A 17,386-nucleotide genomic window follows, 5' to 3' on the forward strand; every position below is an offset into this window, starting at 1 on the left:
CTTTACCCGGCAGCAGCCCCAGCAGGGATTTTAGGAACGGGTGGATCTTCCCTTCTGTGCCTCTTGACATGGCAGGACCCGGCAGGACCCAGGGTTCAGGGCTCTGTCCGCATTGGTCCAGCCTCAGGACTGTCCACGCCCTGGCCCTGCCCCTGAGCCCAGATGTGTCGCTCACAGCTGCCTCTTGCACATCTGCACCCGGGTCCCCAGCTGGCATCTGAGCTCAACGCGCCCGGAATGATGGCAGCCCATGACAGCCCGTCTTCCTCCCTCTGTGGAATGGACCAAACCCTTTTCAGTCACCCTGGACTCCTCTTTCTCATTTCCCGTCCAATCTAAGAGCAAACTTGTTCCCTCCATTCCTTCAAAACACATCCGGACACATGGCCGTTTCCCGTCACCTCCATTGCCATCACCCTAGACCAAGACACGAGCTTCACCTTGATGACTTCACCTTTTTAGTCTCCCCTCTTCCCTCTTTAACCTCTTCTTCCATCTAATCACGTGGCTGCCAGAACTATCTTTTACAATAGAGGTCATTTTACCCCATCCTTGCCCAAACCCTGCAATGATCTTACATGACTCACAGTATAAAACCCAATCCTGGCCATGGCTTTGCTCACCAGGCCTGACCCCTGGTTTCCCCCATCCCCTCCTCTCGTTGATTACAGCAACCACAGGGGACTTGGTTGTCCTTCTGGAACATCTTAGGCACCTTCCTCTTTCAGCAGTGATGCCCTTGCTGAGTCATGCCTGGTACCTCCTTTATACCTGGTACCTTGGATAATCCACGTTCAAGTGCTCACGCGTCACCAGCCTCCAAGTCTCTCCAGCCCTCTCCGTCTCTGGATCTGGCATTATCTTTCTTCCTAGCACTCAGCACCACCTGCCATTATAATGTGCATTTGTTTGGTCTTCCCCCAGTTGCAGGTGAACTCCCTGAGGGCAGAAATTTGTTATCAATGTATCCCCAGGCCTGTGCAGAGCTTGGCACTCTTAATATTTGTTGGCAGAACGGATGGATGGATGGAAAGATGGATAATATATGTGGTTTATTCTAGCCCAGCAATTCATTAAAGACGGAGAGGTGTTTGCCTAGAATTATGTCAGAATAACCTCATACCTTTGAAATTAATTACTGAGTTCCTTGACATAAGCATTTCCATGGCAACAAATGTAATTCACACTCACCACTGCTTAGTTTATTTTTGCTTATACATCAGTATACAAAGTGAGAGGAGTTTTACCGAGAGGATGATTGTGGGTGGGACTGGTATTTTAGAGGAATAAACGCTAGGATTAATAAATAGCTAGGATTGAGAGAGCTTTGGTCTGGAGTACTTGAATGATTGCTTTTTTACTGGGTGTGCGTGTTTGTGAGGGTGTGAAGGATGTGAAGATGGCTTGAGGGCAGAATTTGATAATCAGGTTGCAGGAGAGCAGAGATAGTGCCTGGAAAAGGGTATTATTCACGTCTGAGAAGTTTAGCCATTCACAAATCACCGATACATATGCAGAAAAAGTTTTCCTAGGTCTATGCCAATCCAAGCATCATTTGTTGTAGGAAAGGTTGACAGAATTCGGCCATTCTGAAGACTTTTGGCTTCAGAATCCCTTTACACCCTTAAAAATTCTTCAGGGTCCTCGAAAGTTTTTTTATGTGGGTTATGCCTATTGATATTTACCATATTCTGGTTAAAACGGAATTAAAACTTTAATTCATGAGGAAAAACAAACCCACTACATGTTAATATAAATAACATGTCTTTTCATGGTAGATAACAAAATTTCCAAGGCAAAAACATTTTATGAGAAGAATAGCATGGTTTCACTTTTTTGTCACTGTCACTAGTGTCTTACTGCCCTGCATTCAGTCTTTGGGGACATCCCACACCATGTGGCCTCTGGAAAACTCCAGTTGAGAGTGTGAAAATCAAATAATTTCCTGGTATTAGATCTTTTGACCCTTGGACCCCCTGAGGGGTCTTTTGGACCCGGAGGAGGTCCCTGGACCACACTGTTAAGACTTTTGGAATAATACAGTTGACTGAGGGCTTTACAGAAGACAGAGGTATTGCTTGATGCCTCCTGTATACTCCATTAAAAAACCCTGATTTTGCACAAAAGAGCAAATACTGCATGATTCCACTTATAATAGTCCAGTCCACAGAGACAGAAACTAGAGTGGTGGCTGCCAGGAGCGAGGCGTAGGGGAGAAAGATGAAGAGTTTAACGGGGACAGAGTTTCAGTTTGGGAAGATGAAAATATTCTGGAGATGGAGGGTGGTTATAGAGGCACAACAATGTAAATGTGCTTAATGCCACTGAGTTTTACACTTGAAAACAGTTAAAATGGTAAATTTTGTGTTACGTGTATTTTACCACAGTACAAAAAACCCGTTAATTTAAAACTACAAGCACAATATGTCTTTATGAAGAAGCAAGCTTTGTGTCAATCTATAACATAGAAAGTGAAACTTCCTCCTCTAAAATAACCGCCTTTAATAGTTCAGAATCCATGTCTTCTGATTATTCGTTGAGCATTTACTTAATAGAAAAGCATGAAGGGGCTTTACATGCCTTATCTTAAGGCAGAGAATTTATTCTCACCATTTGACAGATGAGGAAGCCGAGGCCCAGAGAATTTAAGTAACCTGTCCATGGCTGGTAAAGGGGTTGAGCTAGGTCTGTACTTTTAACATAGAGATGGGTAGCTGGCTATAGTTTCCACGTGAGTTTTTGTAAAGTGAATATTTCTGTGAATTAAGCTAAAGCAGTTACTGGGGTTTGATTACATTTGGGACCAAACCAGTCTCTAGTCATGAGGGAGGCGATGAGCACAATTCACTTTTGCCAATTGCATTTGAGAGGTGCGTTCTTAAAGACAGTCAATAATCGAACACTGAATAATTCAAGACTATTTTCCCCATGGAACTGACCAAGACCCCAGATATTCTAACCCTGGAAAGTGCTAAATAAACTACACCACCAGGTGGCGCTGTTGTGAACAAGCTTCGTTTACTCGTCCAACCAGCTTTGCTATTCAACTATTGGGGACAAAATTTCCCAAGACAGAGCAATAGTGATTTGTGTTATTGCAAATGCTGCAGGGACTATGAGACTCTATTAATGTGATTTTATTGAAAAATTTAACATTTTTATAGTTCAGCATCCCACGAGCTAACCTTTATGTTCATTACTCAGTGACTGTAACTCTGCAGTAGAATGACACCACTTCTATTTTGATGTTTATTTCCGGGAATGCCCCAAACCCAGTTTAATTTAAAAAAAAAAAAAGGAAGAAAGAAACTGGTCACCATCGTCTTCTCCTCTTTGCCTCAGATGTTGGCTTCAGAGAGAGCCAGGGGCAGGATGGAGATGCCTCTGCCTTCTAGTTTACAGGGAGGATGTGGGGCAGGAAGGTACAGGTTCAAATCAGTGATCCTGGAGAGTGGGGGGAGGGTGTGGTGAAGTCCCAACATTAAAGGAAATCTAGTCCTGGAGGAAGGAGCCTCTCGGCTCCAGGGGGAGCGGACTGACCTTTGCCCTCTCGCCCTCTCCTCTTTCTCTACGAACCCATCCTGCTTTCCTGTCTCCCTGCTTCTCTTCCCTCCCCCCTCTCCCCCCTTCTAAGGTGACTCCATCAAGAACTTCCGGAAGTAGATCTGGCTTACTGTGGCTCGTGCAAAGGTCCTGGGTTACTCAAGAGCAGTGAGAAAGCGCAGGTGGCCGGCTGGCCAGGTGGCTGAGGAGACAGGAGATGGGGACCTGCTGGCTGTTGGAAGGATTTGACTTTTGCTCTGAGCGTGATGGGGAACTGCTGAGGGCTTTGAGCAGAGGATTAACATGATTGGACTCAGTCACAGCCGTATTCCAGCTCCATGCCGGGACATGGTCATTGAGTCACTGAGGCTACCTCCAAGTGGGGTTGAACTTTCATACAGTAGAGACCCTGTGGGGCTGCTCATCCCACCATGTTGAACTTGATTCCCATTCCTGGAAGGCCCCACCTGTTGGTGCATCTGAACCCCATGAGGAAGGCCGGGAGGGCTTCCTGGAAGTGTCACCTAATCTGAGACTTGCACATGGACCTGAGAGGGTTTGCGCCTGCTGTTCCCTTCCAACTTCCCTCTGGAGGTTGAAGGCAGAAAGACCCACTTCAGGGATCATCAGTAGGTGGGATCCACTTGAGTAAGAGAATTTTCTGCCAGGGCAGGGTTTGAAGAGGCTGCAGAGGTGCTGGTTAGCCGGTTAAGGAGTTTCCATTATCACGTGGCCAACAGATGCAGGGTGCAAAGCTGCAGAACGACAAGATCCATGGTTTTATCGACCAGAAGCAGTAAGGCAATGTCAAAAATCAACAGCAAGACTTGAACTTTTGGTTGAACTTGTATTATCTCTCCCTCATTATTATCGGTTAGTTTTGAAGGTGAGCAGGCAAGTGTAGCAAATTGGAAAATGGAATCCTCTACTGACTCTTTTTATTGCCTTTTGCTGATCCTTAATATAAAGCAAATAATCGTAAATCACAGCCAGCTCGATGGCTTCCTTTCACCTACAATACAAACGACGCCTGGGGTTGAGAAGTTTACAGATTTTCAGAAGTAGCATCCGCCTGACTGGACCCCAGCTGACACAGCGAGGTCTTACTTTATGCACATTTGAAATTGTGAATTAGATACGTGTTAGCGTTCCATGGTACGCACCCAATTTGCAATAGGGTGGATGCTACAAAATTAGAAATTCTCTGAGAATCTTCATTCGGGCAGTGTGGACTGAAGGTTGGGGACACATCATTGCCACATGGTGGCGCCCGTCATCAGGTAAACAGAAACGTGGGTGCTTCTTTGTTGAGATGTGAATTATGTGGCTTCAAATGATGCATTTTCTTCCCTTGAAAAACAAGCAGCTGCTGTGTAGTTCCAAGCTGGATTTGTCTTTGAAACCAAAGGGCATGTGACACAAGAAAACATTAAAAAATTCAAGTGAAATGTTGTAGCTGATAGCGTTTCCTTATGTCATAGCCCTTTCCATGCTGTTGAAATGGCCATTTATGTAAAAATAAACAACATCACACATGCAAATGGTTAAAACAGCCAAATAGTGTTTATAGTGAAAAACGAGGGTCTTGCACTACCTCCCTACTCCCTCAGTGCGGCTCTTCTGATGCAAGACCGTTTTTCCAAGCTTCTACTGGCATTACCAGCGTTATGGCTACTAGCTCTCGTCTCTCGAATCCTCTCCATTCCACTGTGCCAGGAGTTTTAGCTTGCCCGTTGCAGTGTTTCTCAGTGGGGGCACTATTGGCATTTTGGGGGGAACAAAGTTGTGTTGCGTGGGACCGACCATTTATTGTAAGACGGAACGTTAGCATTCCTGCCCACACCCCTACCCAAGGTGGAGGATCTGCCTGTTAACGTGAGAAAAATATTTCCAAGTGTCCTTGGGGGTGGGCAGCACCTCCTTCAGTTGAGAACAGCTGCTCTGCTGCGGACCTTCTGCCTCCCCTCTTGTGAAATGGTGATAATGATGGTGTCTGCCCCGTCTCATCACATCTCTACTTCCACTTCTCAATTTATGTTATTTGTACTTTTTCTGTTCCATGTTCAAGACTGGTGACACTTGATCTGGGTTCTGGAACCATAAGAACCATAAGAACGTTGTCCATACTTATCGAGTTTGATTCTAAAAGCTGAAAAATCAGTAGTTATAACTATGCAAGTGTCTCTATGCCTTTACTTATTCTGGATATTTCATACAAATGGACTCATACAATATGGACCTTTTTGTGCCTGGCTTTTTCGCTCAGCATCATGTTTTGAAGGTTTACCCATGTGACAGCAGGAATCAGTGCTTTGTTCCTTTTCATGGCTGAATAATATTCCATTGTATGGACACGGCACATTTGTTTACCTTCCATTTGTTGATAGGCGTTTGGGTTGTTTCTGCCTTTTGGCTGTTGGGAATAGTGCTGCTAGGAACTTGCACGTACACGTTTCTCTTTGACTATCTGTTTTCAGTTCTTTTGAGTATATACCTAGGAGTGGAATTGTTTAGTTATATGGGTTATTGTATCACATACACTTTTTTTTTTCTTTTATTTTTCAATAGGAAAACCCATTCTTAGTGTGTTACTTTCCCCCAGACCTTTAGTCTAAACGATATTAATTGCACTTTACGATTGAGTCTTGAATGCCTGGAACAGAGATAAACAGGAGTTGCTAAAGAAATATATTTTATTTTAAATATTATTAAATATATATTTAATGAGTAAATGAATGAATAATAGTGACTGAGGCAACCCTTCATGGCAAAACCCACCAAGACTTCTGTTGTGCTAGTCAGTGAATTGGTACCCTATTAATTACAACATTTGAAAAATTGTTATATAATATGGGCATAAAATTCTCTATGAGAACTGATTATAGTGAATGTTTATTGACTCCTTATTCATGCCAAGGAGCATAGGCTGTATTTTGCTTTTTGTTTCTGGTTTTTCTATCTCAGTCTCACAAGTTATGTGTGGCGCCTGCTGGTCCATTTTATTGATTAGAAAACTGAGCCTGCAGCCATCAAAAGAAACGAGATTGAGTTATTTGTAGTGAGATGGATGGACCTAGAGTCTGTCATACAGAGTGAAGTAAGTCAGAAAGAGAAAAAGAAATACCGTATGCTAACGCATATATATGGAATCTAAAAAAAGAAAAAAGAAAAAAAAGGTCATGAAGAACCTAGGGGCAAGACGGAAATAAAGACGCAGACCTACTAGAGAATGGACTCGAGGATACGGGGAGGGGGAAGGGTAAACTGGGACAAAGTGAGAGAGTGGCATGGACATATATACACTACCACATGTAAAATAGCTAGTGGGAGGCAGCCTCATAGCACAGGGAGATCAGCTCGGTGCTTTGTGTCCACCTAGAGGGGTGGGATAGGCAGGGTGGGAGGGAGACGCAAGGGGGAGGAGATATGGCGATATATGTATAGGTATAGCTGATTCACTTTGTTATAAAGCAGAAACTAACACACCATTGTAAAGCAATTACACTCCAATAAAGATGTTAAAAAAAAAAAAAAAGAAAACTGAGCCTGGGAGGGGGTGTCCACTTAGCAGTGGAGCCTAAATTCACACCCTTATCTTAGAGCAGTCTCTACTTAATTGGACTACTTTCTCTGGAACACTCAGAACATAGACACGAGGACAGGTAGAGAGGGAACTTGAGTTTTATTAGGGAAAGCCCATTAGAGCCACTTCCTTAAACGGTGGCCCCCGGAAAGGTTTTTTCCCAGGCAATGGTAATGCAGCCTCTGTCCACACGGGGGCAGTATTTGCTCAGAATAGCAATCGTAAGGGAACAAAGGCCGCAGTCACCAACAGTGGGCTGGCTGCTGGGTTTCTAGGCCAACTTTAGGAAATTAATCAACGACTGTAGATCGCTGGGTCAACGAATATAAAACAGACCAGGCATCAGCTCCGAAAACCACAGCGAGGATTCTCACCTCTTCCATGGGAGGGAAAGGGCTCACAGCACACGCTCTCACATGTCTGCCTGACGATTGCATCAGAGCTGCCCAAGCGTGGTACCTGGTTTACCCCCTCCCTGTGCTGGTTGTCACAGACAGATGAGGACCCAAAGAAAGGGCACCGCTTCCCCGAGGAAGAACTTTCTAACTCGAGGGCAGCCAAGTGCACGACAAACATCTCAAAAGCAGCTGAAAGCGACTGTCCAAGAAGACCTTCCATTGGGTTGGGGAGGCCAGGGTGCTCAGATTTTTGGAATTTCATTAACCAATAACACTGAAAAACTGGTGTCATCATAGGGGTGGATATCAAGTTTTGATCTTGCCAGTTAAGGGGATAAAAAAAAATACAGTTGGCTTTTACTATTGCCACGATTTCATAAAAGACAGGGCAAGACAGTTGGAAAAATATGATTGAAGACTAAAGGGTAATCCTTTAAATTGGATAAAAAAGAGAATTTCATGAAAAACAAATCCGTGAAAACTTCATTAAGACTCGAGGAGACGTTCTTCTAAAGGTGTTAATTCTTTGGGCTTGAGAGAAACTTGTTAAGGAAATCAAGATTCGAAGGGCAAGTAACTCGTCTGAATTTCCCTAAATGCATTGCTTGTTTCTACCAGACTGGAGGAGAGTTCACCTTTCCTGAGCATTTGCAACGGGCTGTGCATTTCCTTTCTTTCCTTTCTTTCTTTCTTTCTTTGCAAATTGAAGTATAGTTGACACAGTATGGTATTACTTTTAGGTATACAACATGGTAATTCCATAGTTTTGTTTTTTATGTACTGACATTTAATTCTCGTGACTCCCCTTTGAGACAGGAACTTGATATCATTCCCATTTTACAGGGAAGGAAACTAGACCTTGAGGCGTTTATGTGACCGGCAGACAGCTGGTGAGGCGGAGGTGCTGAGATTTGAACCCAGAATATGGAGCGAGTATCCCCTCCCCACCACCGCACCTAACCACCGGGCCACAGAGCTTTGCTGTTCCCTGGTTGCTCCGGGTTGCTCTGGAAAGAAAAGACGTGGGTTTCCTGATAAATTAAAAAACAACCACCACCCCAGTAGACCCTCAAAAAGGAAAATCACCCGTACTTTTCCTAGTTTCGAGGCAGCTAGTGTGTGACCATGATTCTTTTCATTATTTAAAAAAAATTGTTATGTTTTGAGGTTGAACTTTATAAACGAATTTGCATCCTCCCTGGCTCACTTAAAAGTATAAAATAAAGCATTTTCCCCAGTTATCAATATCCTCCATACCATAATTTTTGGAGGTTGTAACATCTCCCATTGATGAATGAAATGTGTATTTTGACGCTACAGCCGTGTACTTAGTGTCTTGGTCTGTTTGGGCTGCTGTAACAAAGCACCACAAACTGGGTGGCTTATAAACAACAGAACTTTATTTCCCATGGTTCTGGAGGCTGGAGGCCTGCGATCGGGGGTCAACGTGGCAGGGTGAGGGCCCTCTCCTGGGTGGCAGACTTCTCGCTGTGTCCTCACATGGTGGAAGGGGCTAGGGTCTCCTTGATAAGGCACCCTCCCACTCTGGAAGTCTTCACCCACATGACAAATCACCTCCCAAAGGCCCCATCTTCTAAAATTATCACCCTGGGCATTAGGATTTCCACATATGAATTTTGGAAGAACAAACATACGGACCACAGCACTTACATTAAGTTGATCCAAGTGTTCATTGTTTATAAAAAAGATTGCATTGGATATCTTTGTGCATTTAGCTTTTTTCACATTTCAGATTTCCTTCTGGCTAGATTTTTTGGAAGCAGAATTATTGGGTCAAAGGCTAGAGTATTTATTAATTTTTTCCCCCAGTTTTATTGAGAAACAATTGACAGACATCACTGTATAAGTCTAAGGGCTACAGCATGATGGTTTGATTTGTACATATTGTGAAATGATTACACAACAGGTTCAGCTAACATCCGTCTTCTCATCTAGATGCAATAAAGTTTCAAGAGAACACAGTGCTCTCATTTGTTTACATGTTGTCTGTGGTTTTTGTGTTACAATAACAGAGCTGAGTAGTGGCAACATGGACGGTTATAGCTGGCAAAGCCTAAAACATTTACTATCTGGACCTTCACAGAAATGGTTTGATCTAGCATCTCTTTAATTAATTAACTAATTATTCTTGATGTACAGTCGATTTATTATATTAGTTTCAGGTGTACAATATAGTGATTCAATATTTTTATAGATTATACTCCATTTGTAGTTATAAAATACTAGCTATATTTCCTGTGCTGTGTAATATATCCTTGTAGCTTATGTTATACATAGTAGTTTGCGCCTCTTAATCCCCTCCCCCTACTTTGCCCCTTCCCTTCCCTTCCCTTCCCCTTCCCTCTCGCCACCGGTAACCTGTATCTGTGAGTCTGTTTCTGTTTCGTATTATTCGTTCATTTGTTTTATTTTTTAGATTCCACAGGTAAGTGATAACATACATACAGTATTTGTCACTGGACTTACTTCACTAAGCATGATACCCTCCAGGTCCATCCACGTTGTTGCAAATGGCCAAATCTCATTCTTTTTAAAAAATTTATTTATTTATTTATTTATTTTTGGCTGTGTTGGGTCTTCGTTTCTGTGCGAGGGCTTTCTCTAGTTGCGGTGAGCGGGGGCCACTCTTCATCGCGGTGCGCGGGCCTCTCACTGTCGCGGCCTCTCTTGTTGCGGAGCACAGGCTCCAGATGCGCAGGCTCAGTAGTTGTGGCTCACGGGCCCAGTTGCTCCGCGGCATGTGGGATCTTCCCAGACCAGGGCTCGAACCCGTGTCCCTTGCATTGGCAGGCAGATTCTCAACCACTGCGCCGCCAGGGAAGCCCCTCATTCTTTTTTTATGGCCGAGTGGTGTTCCATTGTATACATATACCACGTCTTTATCCATTCATCTGTTGATGGACACTTAAGTTGCTTCCCGATCTTGGCAATTGTAAGTAATGCTGCTATGAACATTGAGGTGGGTGTAGCTTTCCAAATTAGTGTTTTTGTTTGCTTTGGATACGTCTAGCATCTCTTTAGACTGCCTGTGAGTTCCCCTAAAGACATAATTCTCCTAGAAAGTTTTTGAATATTACAGTAACAAAGCAGACTCTGAGTTAAATAATTATTTCCATAAAATATGTCCAAATTTCTGTTTTAACTCCTTTGTGAAATGAGGCAGAGTATAAATTTTTAAATGTCATAATAAAAGGCCATATGATTTAATCTAATATACATAGAAATATCATCTATAAATTTTCTTATGAGGGAAGAGAACGTATCTCTTTCTGTTTAGTCATTTCTGGAGTCTGTTTAATCAGAAACATCTTTTTAAAATTATATTTCATTTTTCAGGAAAAAAATCTGAATGTAAAGAGGAGGCTTATTTCTCAGGGTCCCAGCATCCTAAAATGTATTGTCTAGCTCCGTTTGGGCTGCTATAACAAAAACACCATAGACTGGAGGGCATAGATGACAAATATTTATGTCTCACAGTCCTGGATGCTGGAAGCCCCACGGTTATAAATACCTTAGTGACAATAAGGAAGCTGAAAGCCAAGAGGCCTGGGATCCAGTCCCAACTCCATCGCAACTTGCTGGGTGACTTCGGGTGGGCCACACAACCTCTCTGGTCATCCCTGGGGAGATGGAGGGATTGGATTAGAGCAGAGGTGACAAACTCCAAGGCCATTAAGGCCAGTAGGTGGCTCAGATGTGAGTGGACATGTGTACTTGTGAATTGGGCAGGGCGGCCTGGGGACCTGGACCCATTTAAAGGGAGCAGCGGCTACTTAGCTCTGGCTGACCGGTGCCAGGTGGGAATGCAAGTCCATGTCACCAAATCTTCAGATTTTTAAAAAGAAGCCAGAAACCAGGGTATTTACGTGACTTCTCCCTTTACAAAAAATACTGGTTCAAAATATAAAAGACACATGTAGGACAGATGAAACACATTTGCAAGCTTCCAACTTGTGTGTTCTGGTTTGTGCAGCTCAGGTAATGATGATGATGGTGGTGATGGTGGTGGTGACAGACACACACAAGCACACAGACACACACCAGCGACGCGCAGAGCTCCCTGTGCCCGTGGCCTTGCTTCCACTCTTCCTTTCAGGCCAGGAGCCCCAGCCCCATGCCGCCGAGAGGGCACTGGCGGGGCCTGTTTGCCAAGTGCAGGGTGAGGCCACGCTTTTCTGCTGAAGAAGGTGCTTCAGGAATTGACGAGTGACTAGTTAATGCTGGCTCAGAGCCGGCTACTCACGGGGCAACGACAATCATACTTAGAGACAGACAGGAAGCCTGAGGTCCCAGCCCGGCTGTCCTCCTCTGCCCCAGAGACCTGACTCTCTCCTCGACACTTCCCGGGCCTCGGGAATGGGATGGAGCAAAGGAATCACCCAGAAGGAGGAAGGTTGCCTGGAAAGCTGGTCTGGGCCTTCCGCAGAGCCGAAAACCTGGGTGTCCGAGGGTCCTGACATGTGAGTGGGGACCTGGAGGGGCATCACAGTCTTGCCAGATTTTCCAACTTTTCCAGAGACTCCAAAAATCCAGGTTTTTTTTTTTGGTGGTAAAAAATACATAACGTAAAATGTACCGTTTTACCCATTTTTAGGGCACACTTCTGTGACATGAAGTCCATTCACATCACTGTGCAGCCATTGCCACCCTCCATCTCCAGAGCTTTTCATCTTCCCACGCTGAAGCCCCACGCCCGCTAAACGCTAACTCCCTGTCTCCCCTTCTCCAGCCCCTGGCAACCCAGCCCCCCATCTACTTTCTGTCCCTATGAGTTTGAGCAGGTGCTTTTGTTGTTGTTGTTGTTTTTGGCCACACTGTGTGGCCTGTGGGATGTTAGTTCCCCGACCAGGGATTGAACCCAGGCCCTGGGCAGTGAGAGCTTGGAGTCCTAACTATCGGACAGCCAGAGAATTCCCAAGCAGGTGCTTTTTCAAGAATGAAATCTCCTCCTTTGAAAAAGTGGACTCGTTTACCACAGGCCGCTGAAAGGTATCCGTGGATTTCCAACGTACTTCACCGAACTGAACTCTCAATTTTCCCAGCAAATCTTTCTCCATCGTTGACCTCTCTCTCTCTCTCTCTCTCTCTCACCCCAAACCTCACGTGCTTCCATGAGATTGTGTGGAAGGGACGCGGCCAGCAGCCAACCCCATCAAGTCAACATTCCGCGTACGTCTCCAAGCTGCTGGCCAGCCCTTCAGTCCTAAACATGCAAAACACCTTCACCTGGACCTGAGCCGGCACGTAATCCTCGAGGGTCTCCCTGCTTCCTGCGGGGCCCTACAGCCTGTTCTCTCCCCAACAGTTTTGGTGGCTTTGGAACCAGGCAGCCTGGGTTCACATTTGGACTCTGTTACTCCTTATTCATGAGATTTTGTGATTTTTCATGCCTGTGTGTCTTAGTCTCCTCAGCTGATGGATGGAAATAATAATGGGACCCAGACCCATCTTAGAGGATTAAACGGGTTCATCCATCTAAAGCCAATTAATGCTAAGTAGTAGCATTGTAGTTATGATTTTGAAATTTATTGTCACTATTCGCATGTCTTATCTATTTCACACTGAAATGGTCCCTTGAGAATAGGGACCCAATCTAACCGATCTTTGTTTCCCCAGAGTCTGTCCCATGCTTTGTACTTTTTTAGAAAGTGCTCAGTTAATGATTGGGAAAGGAAACAGGGGGGAAGGCAGGAAAGAGGGAAGGGAGGAAATTATTTCAGTGGAAGGTCAGGACACACTTTAAGATATCAGGTCTGAAGGGGAGACACCTCCTAGGGTCCCTGGATAGCTGGGGTCCCCACTTTCACTCCAGATCATAGGAATGCATCCCCTTCCTGTTATTGCCAAGTAACAAATACCCCAAAACTTAGTGGCTTAAAGCCACAAACAGTATATTATGTCTCCTGATTTTGTGGCTCAGGAATGTGGGCAGGGCTTACCTGGGCAGTTTTCCTGTTCCTCATGGTGTTGAATGTGATCCCTTGAAGGCTGGTGGATGGGCTGGTCTGGAAGTGAAAGTGGCTTCACTCTGTGTCTGGTGTCCTGGCAAAGATGGCTGCAAGGCTGGGCCCTGCTTGCACTGTCTGTGCCACGTGGCCTCTGCAGCCTGACCTCAGGGAGTCAGAGTCCTTACACGGAGGCTGGATTCCCCCAGAGCGAGTGTCCCAAGGACAGAGCTGCCAACCAGGCTTCTTATGAGTAGCCTCGGAGGTTCCAGGGCACCACTTCTGGTGCATCCTATGGTCAAGCAAATCACTGAGGCCGCTCAGATTCCAGGTGGGGTAGAATCAGATCCCACCTCTCCAGGGAGGGGCAGCAAAGGCCTTGTGGCACGTTCATCCACCATAATCTTTCCCTCCATTGCAGGTCCGTTAAACCAGGGGTCACTAGGTCTCATGGACACTTTTTTCAGCGAAACCCCTGAATGAGGTTTTGTACAGATGTGCAAAATGTGCATTTTTTTTCCCAGCGAGATGAGCTGTCAGGAAGATTATGAATCACTGCACGGTGGTCTTCCTTTTTACTGAGCCTTATCTAATCCCGGTACTCTGCAAAAATTTCCCAAAAAAACATGCATAGTCTTGTAAACTATTCAAATAATGCAGAAAAACCTAGCCACTCTTGAATTCTCTGCTCTCCCCCATCCACCCTTCTCCTCAGAGATAATCCCTGCCAGCAGCTGGATGTGTATCTTTCATGATGTTTTCCCATGCATTACATAGATGAGTAAGGTTTTTAAAAATGCAGATAGCCTCGTTCTCCTCTATTGTTTCTGTAATTTGCTTATTTTTCACTTTTAACATTACGTAGAGGAGATTGTTCACGTCAGTACCCTAGAGTTATTCCGTGTTTACATCCAGCCTCGTCGAAGCCGGCCAGTGGTTGCATTCATAACACGTGAGCCCTTCTTCCACGAAGGGATCTGGAGGTTGTTGCCAGCTCGCACCACGCTGCTGTAAACAGCCTCACTTTGTCCACTAGGTGTTTCTCTTGGGCAGGTACCAAGAGGTGGAGTTGCCGGGTTATTGAGTATGTGCATATCCCATTTGAATTTTTGTTGCTGAATTCACTTCCAACACAGAGGCACAGATTTACATGCGCTCCAGCAGGGCCTGACAATACCGCACTTTCCATACTCTTGCCAAAGTTGAATCTTCTCAGTCTTCTCAATTCTTTCCAGTCTGAGAGCTGAGCATCTGACCATTTTACGGAGCATCGCTATCCAGCTGACAATGAAAAACATGGCCTTTGGGGTCAGGGAGAACTGAGGTCCTGGGTCGGCCACTTGCCTCTAATGATGCTATTAAATCATGTGACCTCAATGAGGTCCATTGCCTTCTTTTTTTTTTTTTTTTTTTTTGTGGTACGCGGGCCTCCCACTGTTGTGGCCTCTCCCATTTCGGAGCACGGGCTCCGGACGTGCAGACTCAGCAGCCATGGCTCACGGGCCCAGTCGCTCCGCAGCATGTGGGATTATTCCCGGAACGGAGCACGAACCCGTGTCCCCTGCATCGGCAGGCGGACTCTCAACCACTGCGCCACCAGGGAAACCCCATTGCCTTCTTTTTGAGTGGGCACCATAATGTCACCTCCTGTTAAAGCTGCAATGATGGGCCCGTGAAATCGTATGGAAGGTGCTCTTAGCAATGTCTGGAACATATCAGGTTCTCAGTTATTGGCAACAATTTGTATTATTATTATTATTATTCCAAGAGGGTTTCCAGTTTAGCAGTTGTAGAGGGGAAGGTGCTCTTGAGGACATCAGCCTTGACAATCAAAGCTGCTCCTCCGTCCTGCAGGCCCTTTAGTGTAGAGGCTCAAATAGCTAAAGTTAAGTCTTACCCTTCAGTGGGATGGTCTGAAGAGGAACCATAGCCATAATAACCAACTTCACTGTGTCTACCATGCTGCCTGTGCTCCAATTAATCCTACCAGCCCCATGAAGGAGGTGCTGTGATTTGACAACCCATTTGACAGATGAGAAAACCAAGGAACAGAGAACGCTCCTGAGATCACATCGTTTGGCAGAGCTGGGATCTGAACCTGTCAATTAGGCCGAGGGCCCATGGGCTTCACCACGAGCCTGTAGAGTTTTCTAGATTGAACTTGATACAGCAGGTGTCGGTGCTTTGACAATGACGTGGACCATTGGTTCCCTAAAGAGACACTGATGCTCTACTTTTCCATGAGACTGGGCAGCTGTTGGGTCTACAAGTGAGGAAACTGCGTGAAAAACAGAAGCTCCCAGGGTTTGGCCTCACCCCATCCGCCTGTGGTGTCCCCTTCATGTGGCACCCACGACCGCAGGAGGGGAGGGGGAGGGGAGGGGAGAGAGCGAAATCACAACCTATTCTGGCGTGGTCACTGGCTCGGGGCGCCTTCTCAGGTGCTGTCCTGGTCCCGAGCTCACAATCATAACCGGTCGTTTGCATTTGTGCTTGGGCCAGTTTGAGTTGGGTTTTTCTTTCATTTTCAACAGAGAGTAATCTCCATGAGGGCATGAACTACGGAAGGACTATTCTCCAATTTATGCTTGTGATCCAGCCTGGGGTTGGCACAGAGTCTGACAAAACAAATATTTGATGAGTGAATGACAGAGTGAAACAAGAATGCCATGGGGGTCCTGGATCTTGAGGTCCTTATGGAATTCCAGAGCCGCTTTTCAGACTCTGATTTGCACAAAAATCACCTGAGATCTTGTGAAAAGGCAGATTGAAATTCAGCAGCTCCAGGCTGTGGCCTGAGATTCTGGATTTCTAACTCGTTTTACAGGACCACACTTTGAAAAACAGAGTCTGGATGGCTCTGGTCTCCATGTAAGTCACCAGCCACGTGTCCCATCGAGCATATGAAATGTGGCTCATTTGAACTGAGATGTGCTATAAGTATAAAATACACACCAGATTTTAAAGGTTTAGTTTTTAAAAATCTGAAAAACACATTTGATAATTTATATATTTATTACAGGCTGAAATAGCAATATTGTATCATTTTTATATTATTGTTTTAATAATATAGTTATATATATTATATTATTAAATTATAATACTCTAATGACTGTATTATTAAAACTCATTTCACCTGGTTCTTCTTGTTGTTTGAAATGGGGCTACTAGAAATTTTAAAGTACGTGTGTGGCTCACATATTTCTCTTGGACGATGCTGGTCTCAAATGCAGAATCCCACATTTGAGGAAACATGTCTTCAATTGCTGAGGTTTTTTTTCCCGACTGGACCGCAGGCCAACAAGGTCCAACAATGCAGAAAAATCAAGGAGGAGGAAGAAGACTGAGAAGAATTATGGGTACTGGGGTTTTCTAGAAAGAGCCATGTGTCAATGGTGTCAGAAAAGGAATAGCATCACCGGTTGGGTGAGAGAGTGGATGAGGCTGGCGAGCCTGTGGAGATAAAGACTTTCTGTTAAGCAATTTGATGAGATTTTTGTTCCAGTCTGAAAAAAAACTCTGGCAAAAATTAAAATTTTTTTTAGCAAGAATTGGTAGGGATGGGAGCAAAGGGGATTTTCATGGGCACACTGCCAGACTGAACGATTTCACTCCTAGGCAGATACCTAGAAAAACACATGTGTGGACAAGTCGTCAACTGCAAAGATGTCTGTTTTGCCACACATTGGAAACAGACGAAAGGTTCAACATTTGGAGACCGAATAAATAAATTGTGTTCTGCTTCTAGAATGGGAAGCCATGTTACCGCAGAAAGGAAGGAGCTGGAGCTACCCTAACCAGCATGGGTACATTTCAAACACTAACGTGGAGTGAGAAAAGCAAGTTGCAGGATAAATGCAGAATGATACCATTGGTATGACGTTTAAAAAACATGC

This window comes from Phocoena sinus, chromosome 15, assembly GCF_008692025.1.
Source record: "Phocoena sinus isolate mPhoSin1 chromosome 15, mPhoSin1.pri, whole genome shotgun sequence".
Taxonomy (NCBI): Eukaryota; Metazoa; Chordata; class Mammalia; order Artiodactyla; family Phocoenidae; genus Phocoena; species Phocoena sinus.